Source organism: Tamandua tetradactyla, chromosome 10 (assembly GCF_023851605.1).
Source record: "Tamandua tetradactyla isolate mTamTet1 chromosome 10, mTamTet1.pri, whole genome shotgun sequence".
Taxonomy (NCBI): domain Eukaryota; kingdom Metazoa; phylum Chordata; class Mammalia; order Pilosa; family Myrmecophagidae; genus Tamandua; species Tamandua tetradactyla.
Genome location: NC_135336.1, coordinates 1334559 through 1348025, shown reverse-complemented (window position 1 = coordinate 1348025; position 13467 = coordinate 1334559). Strand labels below are relative to the sequence as shown.

Here is a 13467-nt window from a genome sequence, read left to right as displayed (position 1 = left end):
ATCACAACTGGGGTCGGGGGGACAGTGTTCCGGGCATCTGGTGGGCAGAGACCAGGTCGCTGCCAACATCCTTCTGTGCGTGGGACAGTCACCCTCCTCTGCCCAGCCCTGGATGCCAGTGTCAGGGAGGTCGAGAAGCCCTGGAGGTTTCAAACACGTGGCCCCCATGGGTTACAACAGGGAGGCCCACACACTGGGGCACACTCCTAGGCTGGTCGCAAAGCCCCCAACAGACTTATCCATCTGCCTGCCTGAGCTGAGCAGACATCCACACATGAAGCCGCTGCTCCAGAAGGCGGCCCACACAACAGCTTCCTGTGCTCACCCACGCTGGGGCTGCGGTCACGGCCGGGAACTTGCCACGGGCTGTGGCCATCCTGGGCAGGGCCTGGGCCTCTGCGCTATGCCTGCAGGCCTGAGCTCAGGGCTCCCCTGAGTGAGTGCTCTCACGGGCCCACAGCTGAGGAAAGGGAAGCTGGGCAGTCATGTGAGGGTGCAGGGAGGTCAGGCGGACCTGGGATTGGCTGGCTGTGTGCCCTCAAGCCCTGCTTTCAGCCCTGCTGTGCTGTCACTTCCCAGATGTGCAACTGAGCCTAAGCCCTGAGCCTGAAAGAGAAGATCTCCCGTATTTTCAGGTAAGAAATTATGACCACAAGGACACTCCCACCCATCCCGGCACACCCAGGGCCCTTGAGGTGCTGGTGGAGGTGGTGGGGGCTCCCCAGAGTCGCCCCCGGCACCAACTCCCCTGGTGGAAACCAGGCAGAGGGGGAGTTGTGCCCTCTCCCCAATGCACACACAGGGCAGGGCGCTGTCACCTGCAGAAACCCCCGGAGCCAGCCAGGCAGGTCATGGGAGGGTGGGGGTGTCCCTGACAGCTGCCTCACTGGAAAGGGAGGGGCTCTGTGTGCCATGGCACGGAGCGTGGGCAGCACAGCCATCTGCCTCGGCACAGGAGAACCTGGAAGGCTGCCCGAATGGCTGCAGAGGACAGAGAGAAACTCAGGCCAGGAGCAGCCCGACATGACCTGGAGTTCAGCCCTCACCCGGGCAGGGTCACCCAGGTGTCAGGAGTTAGCATTGCATCGGGTGGGGGATTGGCTGCCCCACGGTCACTGGACAGAAGAGATCTGGGACACTGAGGGTGCTGCATCACTTGCCACTTCAAAAGACAGACAGAAGAAAAAGGAAGAGAGGGACAGAGGAATAGAGCAAACAGGAACAGCACAAGCTTCTTTCATCTGCCAGTGGCTTGGTCCTGACCCCAGGTAGCTTAGAATTTTTGATAACGCAACAGAAATACAAATTAACTGGGTTGGTTAATGAGGCAAATTTTATCACCTTTTTTAAAAATAGGAAAGACCAGGTTTTGGGGTCAGGCAGGCCTCTAAGTTCAACCTCCTACTGGCTCAGAGAACTGTACGTGAACTGCTTCAACCTTGGAGCCTCCATGTTTTCATCAGTGAAATGGGTGCAACGGTGCGTGCTACTGCAATGTTGCGTGCTGCTGCAATGGTAGGTGCTGCTGCAGTGGTGGGTGCTGATGCAAGGGTGGTTGTTTCTGCAGTGGTGGGCAGTGCTGCAAGGGAAGGGCAGGATGCTGACCGAGCTTTTCCTTCATGGAGGCTCTGCCACCTCCACTGCTTGAGCAGCTGAAGGGCTTTGCTGAACGTGGCCTGGAAAGAGGCAGCAAATAGGTGGGGCTCGGGATGTTTTCTGTTGGGTTTTGTTTTCTTCCCCCAAAAGTCTATGCATAAGGGGACAGAGAAGTCCAGGACAAATGTCTCCATGGCTGCAGGGTCTCCATGGCTGCAGGTGGTGGAGGGCTGAAAGTCTAGACCAGCACTCTCTAGAACAACTAAAATGCCAGCCACATGTATACCTTAAATTTCCTGATAGCAACCATAAAATAGATAAAAAGAAAGAGATGAAATTCATTTTCATGACATTTTATCAACCCAGTATACCCAAAATACTATCACTTCAGCATGGCATCAATATAAAAAACATTGGATGCATATTCATTTTTTTGGACTTAGTCTTTAACGTCTGTGTGCATGTCACACTTACAGCACATCTCAATTCAGACCAGCTGTGTCTCAGGGGCCCGAAGCCCCATGCTGGATGGGGCCAGCTGGGAGAGGGGCTGGCCCTGCCTGCAAGCCACTGCATAAAGGGCCTAGGACAGGGCTACGTAGTGGGAAGGCCCGAGTTAGCTCTGCTCTCACCTCGGCTCTCACCCGGGTGTGTGCAGAGGATCTTGTGTGGATGCCCTTGATCTGGGCAAAGGTCACATGAAGTAATTTAATTCTTTCTATAAAGCATTTAAAGTTTTAACATATCTGCAGTGAACTTTAATGTGATCCCATAAAAACCAAACAGGCCTTGGAACTAGCTGAAACAGGTCATTCACTGACCTTGGTGCTTTTAATTAAATACAGAGTGAACATTCCAGAATGTGAGCACTTTATGGGGCCAGCCACTGGGAGGGATCCGGGGTATGCTGGGTGGGATGAGGCAAGTGAATGGATGCTCCTGCTGCCCCACGGATTCCTAGGTTGCCTGGGACCAGCTCCTTCCTTTGTGGAGGTTCAAGCAAGTACCCCAGGCAGTGGCCAAAGAATGTTGCAAGAGGACAGCAAGCACCTGCCTGGGGAACTTGCTCCATTGTCATGGCTCCCTTTATAAGTCTTGCCTTCCCTGTGACCTCAGAGTCCAAAGACAGCATTAGAATAGTCTCTTGAATCACCTGTAAGACATGAGTTCAGGTGAGCTCGAGATGTGTGTTTGCGTGCATGTGTGTGTGTGTGTGTACATGCAGGGGCTTGGGAGGGTGATTGTGGGGACCGGCTGGTGGTCAGCTCTCAACAGACTTTGCAAATGGCTTATTTAATTCCAGAGCCCACCCTGAGCTATAAAGATGGCCAGCCACCCCCAGGCCTTGGGTAATCTGGCTCAGCCGGCTCTGCATGCATCCTCAGCCCTGCACGTTCCGCCGCATGGCCGTGACAGTACAGCAGTGCTGACCAAAGGTGCTCCTCACACCCCAAACCTTCGTAGACCCCTGGGCAGGGATGCCACCCAGTTCCTAGGGTCAGGAACATCTCTTCCTACTCTCCTTTACACACTTGTCCCCAGAACCATGTATTATAATTTCACGTGAACTTACATCATCTCCCCTGCTGGATTAAGATTTTTAAATACAGGACTGGTTCCTCACCCCTCCAACTCCCAGAAACACCCAGCAGAGAGTGCTTAGCGAGGAAGCAACTCAGAAGCATTTGTTGGGAGACTGAATCTGACTTCCTGTAGCCCCTGGCATTGCTGCCTACCCCTAGTTCTCGGCAGCCTCATTTCTTTTCCGACTGCGTGGCTTTCCTTTCTGCCTCTCTCCTTTCCTCTCTTTCTTCCTTTGCTAAGAAACCACAAAGGAAGTTTCAATTAACTGTCAAGTTTGGGGAAGATGTTCCAGCTAGCCAAATGAATGAATGAGTGAAGTTACTGGAGCAGTAATCAGCAAACATTTTTTTTGGTTGCTGTGAAAATCTTCATTGCTGGATGAATTTCTAAATATAGAAGTGCCTGTCTGTCTTAGGAAGAGTAGTATAACGAGCACATTTAACTTGTCCTTGATGGCTGGAAACTGTCATAGGATTTCCATTTCACAGGCGACTCCTAGCTGTCCCCACCCTTTGGGGACTTCTGTGCCCACCTTCTCTAAACATCTTCTCACAAAGGACTATGTGCAGTCACTTATATCTCCCGTGCAAGCTTAGGCCAACAGTTCATTCTTCCACTTTCATCTAAAGCTTTTAGAATGTGGAGGAGCATGTGCCAAATCAAAGGCCAGGACATTCTATAAAATTTACTTTTAAAAAACCACAAAAGTAGTGGCAGATATTGCCTACCCCAACCTGTCCCCTCCTCCTTCCTCCTCCTTGGAGAACAAGCACCGATGCTGTCGGTTCATCAGATGACTTAGAGGGGCTGGAGAATGGCCCCTCCCAGGGGGTAATGCATCTTGATTAAACTGAGACCCTTAGTACTTATCCATCTAGGAGTTCCTAAGACAAATGGCATGCTGCCACCGGTGGGGCTGAGGCATAAGGAGAAGTTGTCTCAGTGGCTCCTGGAAAAGCTTTGCCTCTTTCTCCATGCCTTGGGGCACCACACCTGAAGATGCAATGCTGTGAGCTGTGGCAGCCATCTGTGTCTATGAGCAGCCAGTCTGGGACCTGATGCCGGGAGGGCGGGATGGGGGGAGGCAGAACAGAAAGGTGAAACTGCTTTGTCCCCCATATAGCATTGATCTCTAGGTGAGAAATCCCAGTATCTCCAACATTTTCCATCTTGGTTGAAGTTGTGAGGTTAGTCTTTCTGTGACTTAAAATGGAAATCTTAACTGATATGTAGAACTCCTACTGCTGTGTAGCTTCCCAGTAGGAGGCAGTAGAGAAAAAAAGAGAAAAAACAATCTGGTGAATGGAATAATCTAAGGGGTCTGGCACTGTCTAGTCATAACTTTAATTTACATTTGTGTTTTTTGTTCTTTTCATTTCTGGGGGAATGTGGCAGCCATGACCCGTAACCTGCAGGTGCTCTCCCATCCTGACTGTCTTAGCCCACATCTGTCTTAACCTCTTTTTCCTATTCCTAGAAGCTCCTATTAACTGTCATGCCTGGATCCTGTGTGCATGCTTCCAAGTGCCCAGACCTACGCATTCATCAAAACATGGGAACTACCTCAGACTGGAAAGTTCTGGAAACTCTGCATACAGTACAGCAGTACGGTTGCAGCTGGCCATGTGTGCAGGTCCCTCTTATCAAAGATAGGTGGCCTGTCTTGGTAACTCTGGGGAAATCCAATCAGCCATAAATAATATTTCTTTCCCCTTTGCCCCCCAGTTTCAAACAAAAAAATACATACAGTAAATTCACTCTTGTGGGTGTACATATTTGTGGGTTTATAAACAGGCACAGATTCTAACTGCCACCCTCACAGCCAAGATGCAAAACAATTCTAACTCCCCTGTGCTCCCATTTGCATCCAGTCATCTATAGCATTCTCAGGTTCTATTCGTACCCCTTTGCTTTTTCAAGAATGTCCTCTCTACTGGATTTCCAATATGCAATCTTTTGCCTCCGCTTCCTTCTACTTACTGGGATGCACTTGAAATGCCTCCATGGGGTTGAGTGTGTATCAACAGCTGTCCTTTTAATTGCTGAGCAGGGTTCCACTCTATGAATGCACCATGGTGGTCCAGTTAGTCCTTGGAGGAATTTGGGTGATTTCCAGTTTGAGTGAGAATGGATAATACTGCTAGAAATATTAATGCACAGATTTCATGGTAACTTAAATCTTCATCTCTCTAGGGTAATATCTAGCAGTTAGTACCTGGGTTATAGGGTAAATCATATGCTTAGGGTTTTTGTGAAACTGCCAACAACTTTCCAGATTGGTTGTATCATCGTGCATTCCCACCTACCATAATACCATAACTAAGTGTCCCTACAGTCCCCCATCCTTGCCAGTGCTTGACATGGTCAGGATTTTTCAGTGTTTCCATTCTAAAGGTGTGAATGGCACCTCATTGTGGGTTTCACTTGCATTTCCCCATGGGCATCTTGCCATGTGCTTTTATGCTATCTATATACCCTCTGTGTTATGCGAAGTGTCCATTCAAATGTCCTCCAGCTCTGATCTTCTCATCGCCTTCTATCTTCCAGAGCTAAAATCCTGATGATGACCTCAATTCTCTTTTAACTCAGAGCTTAGCCTTCACTCTTTACCAAACTCATTTGGTGGCTTTCTGAAATTACTCATCTTGTCTGTGCTTACACTCTGGAGATGACACCTATAGATCTCAATAAAATCTGTTTCAGTGAAAAGGACAACTTGAATGCATCTGGAAATTTCTACAGTATCAAAGCTAAATTAGAAGGCATTGAGAGGCCACAAGAAGAGGACAAAAGCATGGATGAGACTGCCAGACACACTCCAAATTGGGAGAGAAGGTTCTAGGGCAGGTGCACCCTCTGATGATGCAGTCAGCACCTGCCCAGAGCTTGGAACTGGGGTTGTCATGGCGATGAGAAGCCCGGCCCTGGGAGACCATTCTGAAAAGGTTGCAGTGGGGAAAATTCTTTTTTTGTTTTGTTCTAACCTGCATAAGCTTTTGCCAGATTGGGTAGACCTTAAGAGAGGTGCCTACCTGCCTGATGAGAAGAAAAAATTGTTATTTAAAAGCAAATAAAAGTGATTACATCTGCTTATTCATTTTAGGAAAGTGGTCAAATTCATGTCAGCTGCAGATTTTTTTTTTAATTTAGGAAAAATTGTAAATGGACCTTTGGACTATGAAAGGAAAGGGCCCAGGGATGTCTCAATGGGAGAGGTCGAGATGAAAGTTAATTGCTCTGTTTAAAAGTAATGCACATTTTCAGATACCACAGGCAGCCTAGAAGAAATGAGTAGGTCATTCCAGAACCAGGAAAAGGAGAAGATGCTGGAAAAACTTGAGAGAGAAGGTGAAGGCCAGTCCCACCCTATGGCAGCAGGAAGGGCCTTAAGGGAGAGGAGGGTGGGAAGTGCTTGGGGTGGGGAAGACAGCCTGAGAACGGCACTGGTGACATGGCCCAGACTGGGACTACGCTCTCACAACTCTACCCTCACCCATCCCAGACCATCATGACATGGTTAGGGTTTCGAGAATGAATGAAAAATTGGAAGGGAAGAAGGATGGTGACGGAGCAGCAGGTTCAGGAGCTAAGGTGAGAGGGGAACCAGGAACTAAGCAGAGATGGAGAAAAGCTATGACAACAGTCCAGCCTTGTTCCCAAAGGCTGAGACAAGCTGAACTTCAGCCATGGGCTCAGTGGCTGGAGGTGCAGGCATCCAGGAAAAAAGGAAATGGTTCTGCAGAAAGCAGGTGGCTTGGGGCACTGCATGATGGCAATGGGTCACAATCCAATCTCTGCCTCTCCCAAGATTCTGCAACCAGGCTGGTCTCTGTCTTCCCCTCCACCTCACAGGTCCCTCTATGAGATAGTAGCTTCCGAGCAGCATGATGATCCAAGTTATTGCCCAGACCAGGACTCTCTCTCCAGGAAAGCCAACACTGTTAATAACTATGCACAAACCAGGGCAACTCCAGGCTGAACCTCCTTGTCAGTGGCACTAATAACTTAAAATCTTAAATGTAACCTTTCCTGAAATCCTTGCAGAACATTGGGTAGGGCACTGAGCTCCTTACTACTTGGGAACAGTAAGGAGCAGGGTGATCGAGCCCCTGGCCCCACCTCACAGAACCCGGAAGTAGCAGTGCTAGGACACCAACAGCCTGGCTCCAAACCCCAGCTCTTTGCATCATGCCAGGTTGCTGGTGGCTGCTGGAGGCAGGAAGGGTTCGGGGATCACAAGAAGGAACCAGAGATAAAGAGAGCTCAGGAAATTCTCCTGGACCCCCAAACTCATTTTGCACCATCTTTTGTATGCACCTACCACACTTCCCATGCCCCTACACACACACACACACACACACACACACACACACACACACACATACACACACATACTTACAGGGCCATGCCCAAATTCTACACTTCCATTTGAATAAGAAGGAAACATTCTTTCCCTGCAGCCACCCACCATCTCTTGGACCTGCCGCATGATTTATGGCATGTGCTAGCACAATATATGTGTGCATCACTGGAGGAAACCTAATTGTATTAGTTAGAGTTCTCTAGAGAAACAGAATCAACAGGGAACACTTGCAAATATAAAGTTTATGAAAGTGCCTCACGTGACTGTAGGAACGCAGAGTCCAAAATCCACAGGGCAGGCTCCGAAGCCGATGACTCCAATGGATGGCCTGGATGAACTCCACAGGAGAGGCTCACCAGCCAAAGCAGGAATGCAATCTGTCTCCTCTGAGTCCTCCTTAAAAGGCTTCCCATGATTGGATTTAGCATCACTAATTGCAGAAGACACTCCCCTTTGGCTGATTACAAATGGAATCAGCTGTGGATGTAGCTGACATGATCATGACCTAATCCTATGAAATGTCCTCATTGCAACAGACAGGCCAGCGCTTGCCCAATCAGATGAACAGGTACCACAACTTGGCCAAGTTGACACCTGTCCCTAACCATGACAGTCCACCCCTTGTCAACTTGGCATATATATATATATATATATATATAACCTTAGACCATACTTAATTTCCAAATAAAAACAAATAAGCACACATCTTTTCTTTTACCTGACAATACTCAACTGTCCAGCACACAACTGGAAACACATTAAATCTCTCCAGAATAGCGTGCAAATCCTTGGGCAACATTCATTCTTAAACTTGATATCTTACAACTTAAATAGTATAACACAAACAAAACAGCATTACAGTCCTCGTTTCTGTAACTGATCACGTGGTCGAAGTACATATTTATCACTACCTTCTTCCACTACCCATTCCATGTTCCCTTTCCCCTCAGCAAGCACTTCAGCTGGCCGTGGTTCTTTGCCTGGTGGGGTGACCCAAACCTTCATTCCTGAAGTCTCAGAGCCATTAGTGGTCCTGCCTGGATTGTGTTGTTGCAGTTTTCCATTGATTTTAATCACAGGGCATGGTAGTACTAATAGACGCCCCAGGGGATCTCCTATATTCCAAGAAAACTCTTCTTTACCTCCATTATGTAGTTGCAGTCCTACTTCCTTCTGATAGTCAGGGTCAATTACCCCAGACAATAATGCAATCCCCTTCTTGGTGTGTTGATCCAGAGGCATAAGTAGCCCAAAGTGGCCAGGTGGCAACCTTAACTTCCAGTTCAGTGGTATCCACTGTTGTTTCTCCTGGAGAAAGCACACCCCGTTTTGGAACTAAAACCTGTAGACCAGCAGAACTCAGGGTAGTAGGGACAGGAAGCAAAAATTTTCCTAGTGGATCACTAGGAGTAATAGTGAGTGGCACCACACCCATTTCCACCCCTTAGTTCCTGGACCCATGGATCCTGGCTATGGGAGAAACAGCATCATACAGTGGACGCTGATTCAGAGCATACACAGCTTCCTGGAGAACATTACCCCAGCCTTTCAAGTTTTTGCCACCTAGTTGGCACCGTAATTGAGTTTTCAAAACGCCGTTCCACCGTTCTATCAATCCAGCTGCTTCTGGATGATGGGGAACATGGTAAGACCAGAGAATTCCATGAGAATGTGTCCATTCCCGCACTTCATTTGCTGTGAAGTGTGTTCCTTGATCCGAAGCAATGCTATGTGGAATACCATGACGATGTATAAGGCATTCTGTAAGCCCACGGATAGTAGTTTTGGCAGAAGCATTGCGTGCAGGGAAAGCAAACCCATATCCAGAGTATGTGTCTATTCCAGTTAGAACAAATCGCTGCTCCTTCCATGAAGGGAGTGGTCCGATGTAATCAACCTGCCACCATGTAGCTGGCTGATCACCTCGGGGAATGGTGCCATATCGGGGGCTGAGTGTGGGTCTCTGCTGCTGGCAGATTGGGCACTCAGCAGTGGCTGTAGCCAGGTCAGCCTTGGTGAGTGGAAGTCCATGTTGCTGAGCCCATGCATAACCTCCATCCCTACCACCATGACCACTTTGTTCATGAGCCCATTGGGCAATAACAGGAGTTGCTGGGGAAACAGGATGACTGGTATCCATAGAACGGGTCATCTTATCCACTTGATTATTAAAATCTTCCTCTGCTGAAGTCACCCTCTGGTGTGCATTCACATGGGACACAAATATCTTCATGTTTTTAGCCCACTCAGAAAGGTCTATCCACATACTTCTTCCCCAGACCTCTTTGTCACCAATTTTCCAATTATGGTCTTTCCAAGTCCCTGACCATCCAGCCAAACCATTAGCAACAGCCCATGAGTCAGTATACAAACGCACCTCTGGCCAGTTTTCCTTCCAAGCAAAATGAACAACCAGGTGCACTGCTCGAAGTTCTGCCCACTGGGAGGATTTCCCCTCACCACTGTCCTTCAAGGACACCCCAGAAAGGGGTTGTAATGCTGCAGCTGTCCACTTTCGGGTAGTACCTGCATATCATGCTGAACTACCTGTAAACCAGGCCCAAGTTTTCTCTTCCTCAGTCAATTCACTGTAAGGAACTCCCCAAGAGGCCATAGCTCTGGTCTGGGAAAGAGAAGGTAATGTGGCAGCAGGAGTGGAAACCATGGGCATCTGTGCCACTTCTTCATGTAACTTACTTGCGCCTTCAGGACCTGCTCTGGCTCTATCTCGTATATACCATTTCCATTTTACAATGGAGTGCTGCTGTGCACACCCGACTTTATGGCTTGGTGGGTCAGACAACACCCAACTCATGATAGGCAACTCAGGTCTCATGGTAACTTGGTGGCCCATGGTTAAGCGTTCAGTCTCTACTAAGGCCCAGTAGCAGGCCAAAAGCTGTTTCTCAAAAGGAGAGTAGTTATCTACAGCAGATGGTAAGGCTTTGCTCCAAAATCCTAAGGGTCTGCATTGTGATTCTCCTACTGGGGCCCGCCAAAGGCTCCAGACAGCATCTCTATTTGCCACTGACACTTCCAGCACCATTGGATCTGCTGGATCATATGGCCCAAGTGGCAGAGCAGCTTGCACAGCAGCCTGGACCTGTCGCAGAGCCTCCTCTTGTTCAGGTTCCCGCTCAAAATTAGCAGCTTTTCTGGTCACTCGATAAATGGGCCGGAGTAGCACACCCAAATGAGGAATATGTTGTCGCCAAAATCCAAAAAGACCCACTAGGCATTGTGCCTCTTTTTTGGTTGTGGGAGGGGCCAGATGCAGCAATTTATCCTTCACCTTAGAAGGGATATCTCGACATGCCCCACACCACTGGACACCTAGAAATTTTACTGAGGTGGAAGGCCCCTGTATTTTTGTTGGATTTATCTCCCATCCTCTGACACGCAAATGCCTTACCAGTAAATCTAGAACAGTTGCTACTTCTTGCTCACTAGGTCCAATCAACATGATATCATCAATATAATGGACCAGTGTGATGTCTTGTGGGAGGGAGAAATGATCAAGGTCTCTGCGAACAAGATTATTACATAGGGCTGGAGAGTTGATATACCCCTGAGGTAGGACAGTGAAAGTATATTGCTGACCTTGCCAGCTGAAAGCAAACTGTTTCTGGTGGTCCTTACTAATAGCTATTGAGAAAAAAGCATTTGCCAGATCAATAGCTGCATACCAGGTACCAGGGGATGTATCGATTTGCTCAAGCAATGATACTACATCTGGAACAGCAGCTGCAATTGGAGTTACCACCTGGTTGAGTTTACGATAATCCACTGTCATTCTCCAAGACCCATCTGTTTTCTGCACAGGCCAAATAGGAGAGTTGAACGGGGATGTGGTGGGAATCACCACCCCTGCATCTTTCAAGTCCTTAAGAGTGGCAGTAATCTCTGCAATCCCTCCAGGAATATGGTATTGCTTTTGATTTACTATTTTGCTTGGTAGGGGCAGTTCTAGTGGCTTCCACTTGGCCTTTCCCACCATAATAACCCTCACTGCACGAGTTAGAGAACCAACGTGGGGATTCTGCCAGTTGCTCAGTATGTCTATGCCAATTATACATTCCAGAACTGGGGAAATAACTACAGGATGGGTCCGGGGGCCCACTGGACCCACTGTGAGATGGACCTGAGCTAAAACTCCATCGATCACCTGGCCTCCATAAGCACCCACTCTGACTGGTGGTCCAGAGTGACGTTTTGGGTCCCCTGGAATTAATGTCACTTCTGAACCAGTGTCTAATAATCCCCGAAATATCTGATCATTTCCTTTTCCCCAATACACAGTTACCCTGGTAAAAGGCCGTCGGTCTCCTTGGGGAAGACTTAGAGGAAGGTCAACAGTATACATTTGTGGCAGTGTAACAGGTTTCTTCCCCACAGGGACCTGGCCTCCGCTTCATTCAAGGGGCTAAGGGTCTGTAAACTGTTTCAAGTCTGGAAATTGGTTAAGGGGCCGTGACTCTGTGTTTTTGTAATTCAGGTTAGACTTCTGTTCCCTTGACGTAGAACTCTTTTGTTTATACAGCTCCAACAAGAATTTAGTAGACTGCCCTTCTATTATATTTCTAGGCACCCCATGATTTACTAGCCAATGCCACAAATCTCTGCGTGTCATATAATTTTGATGCCTCCTTTGAGTGTGTTGTCTGTTATAATACCCATGTCTACCCTGTCTTTGGTGATTAAGTGCTGTCACCTGGCTTCTGCCAGCTCGGGATCCTGTCATCCCCATTGTGTTTAAGGATTCCAGCTCAGTGACAGCAGTTCCTACAGTAATATCTGACCTACAGAGAAGTGCAACCACAGAGCTCTTGAGGGATGATGGTGCTAGTCTCACAAACTTATTTCTCACTGTTCTGGTAAAAGGTGCATCCTCTGGACATTCCTGGGGTGTAAGAGCAGGCTTTGCATGATAAATCCACTCTAACATCCCAATCTCTCTAAGCCTCTGGATCCCCTCATCTACATTATACCAGGGCAGTTCTGGCATTTCAACCTCAGGTAATGTTGGCCACCTTTTGATCCATGTTTCAACCAACCACCCAAACAAGCTGTTAACACCTTTTCTAACTGCTCGAGCTATAACATTGAATGCAGAATCTCTGCTTAGTGGGCCCATATCAATAAATTCAGCCTGATCCAGCCTTATATTCCTCCTACCATTATCCCACACTCTTAAAATCCATTGCCACACATATTCCCCTGATTTATGTCTATATAAATTGGAAAACTCACACAGTTCTTTTGGAGTATAACGTACCTCCTCATGTGTGATACTTTGTACCTCAACTTTAGGGGCCTGTTGGGACTTTAGTCTAGTTACAGGTCTAGAAGAAATGAGGGGTGGTGGGGGTGGGTCATGAAAAGAATTAGAAATATCTTCCAAGCCATTTGCTTCAGGGCTTTCATTTGCAGTTTCATCTGGTAAAACAGGATTAATAACTCTAGGGCTAATCCCTTCAGGAGGAGGTTGGGTGGCCAATTCCTCAAGGCAGGCTGGAGGTGGGGCAGCTATGTCCTCAGGGCAGACTATTACAGGGTTATCTAAAGAAGGCTCAGCATGGTCTAGGGTTTCAACCTCACCCCCAACATCATTATCAATCCATATGTCACCATCCCATTTTTCAGGGTCCCACTCCTTTCCAATCAATGCCCTCACTTTAACGGCAGACACCATGCAAGACTGAGATTTCAGTTTACGTTGTAAAGTTGCTACTCTAACAATAAGATTCTGAGTCTGATTTTCAGAGATCTCAAGTCTACGGCTACACGAAATAAAATTTTCCTTCAGGATACTCATAGAAACCTCTACATCTTTCAGACGGCACTTAAGCTTCTTGTTTGAAGCCTTAAGCCCATCCCTTTCACCCTTTAATGTAGACAGTGTATCTAACAACAACCAACCAACA

At 47.9% G+C, this 13467-nt stretch overlaps 1 long non-coding RNA gene across 1 annotated transcript; it reads left to right on the top strand.

Annotated features, from left to right (window-relative positions):
• Nucleotides 1-567: 567 nt before the first annotated feature.
• LOC143647774 (uncharacterized) lies at nucleotides 568-6224 on the top strand. Its single transcript, XR_013158181.1, has 3 exons — nucleotides 568-635; nucleotides 1357-1515; nucleotides 5884-6224. It is a non-coding gene; the product is annotated as an uncharacterized LOC143647774 (long non-coding RNA).
• Nucleotides 6225-13467: the final 7243 nt, after the last annotated feature.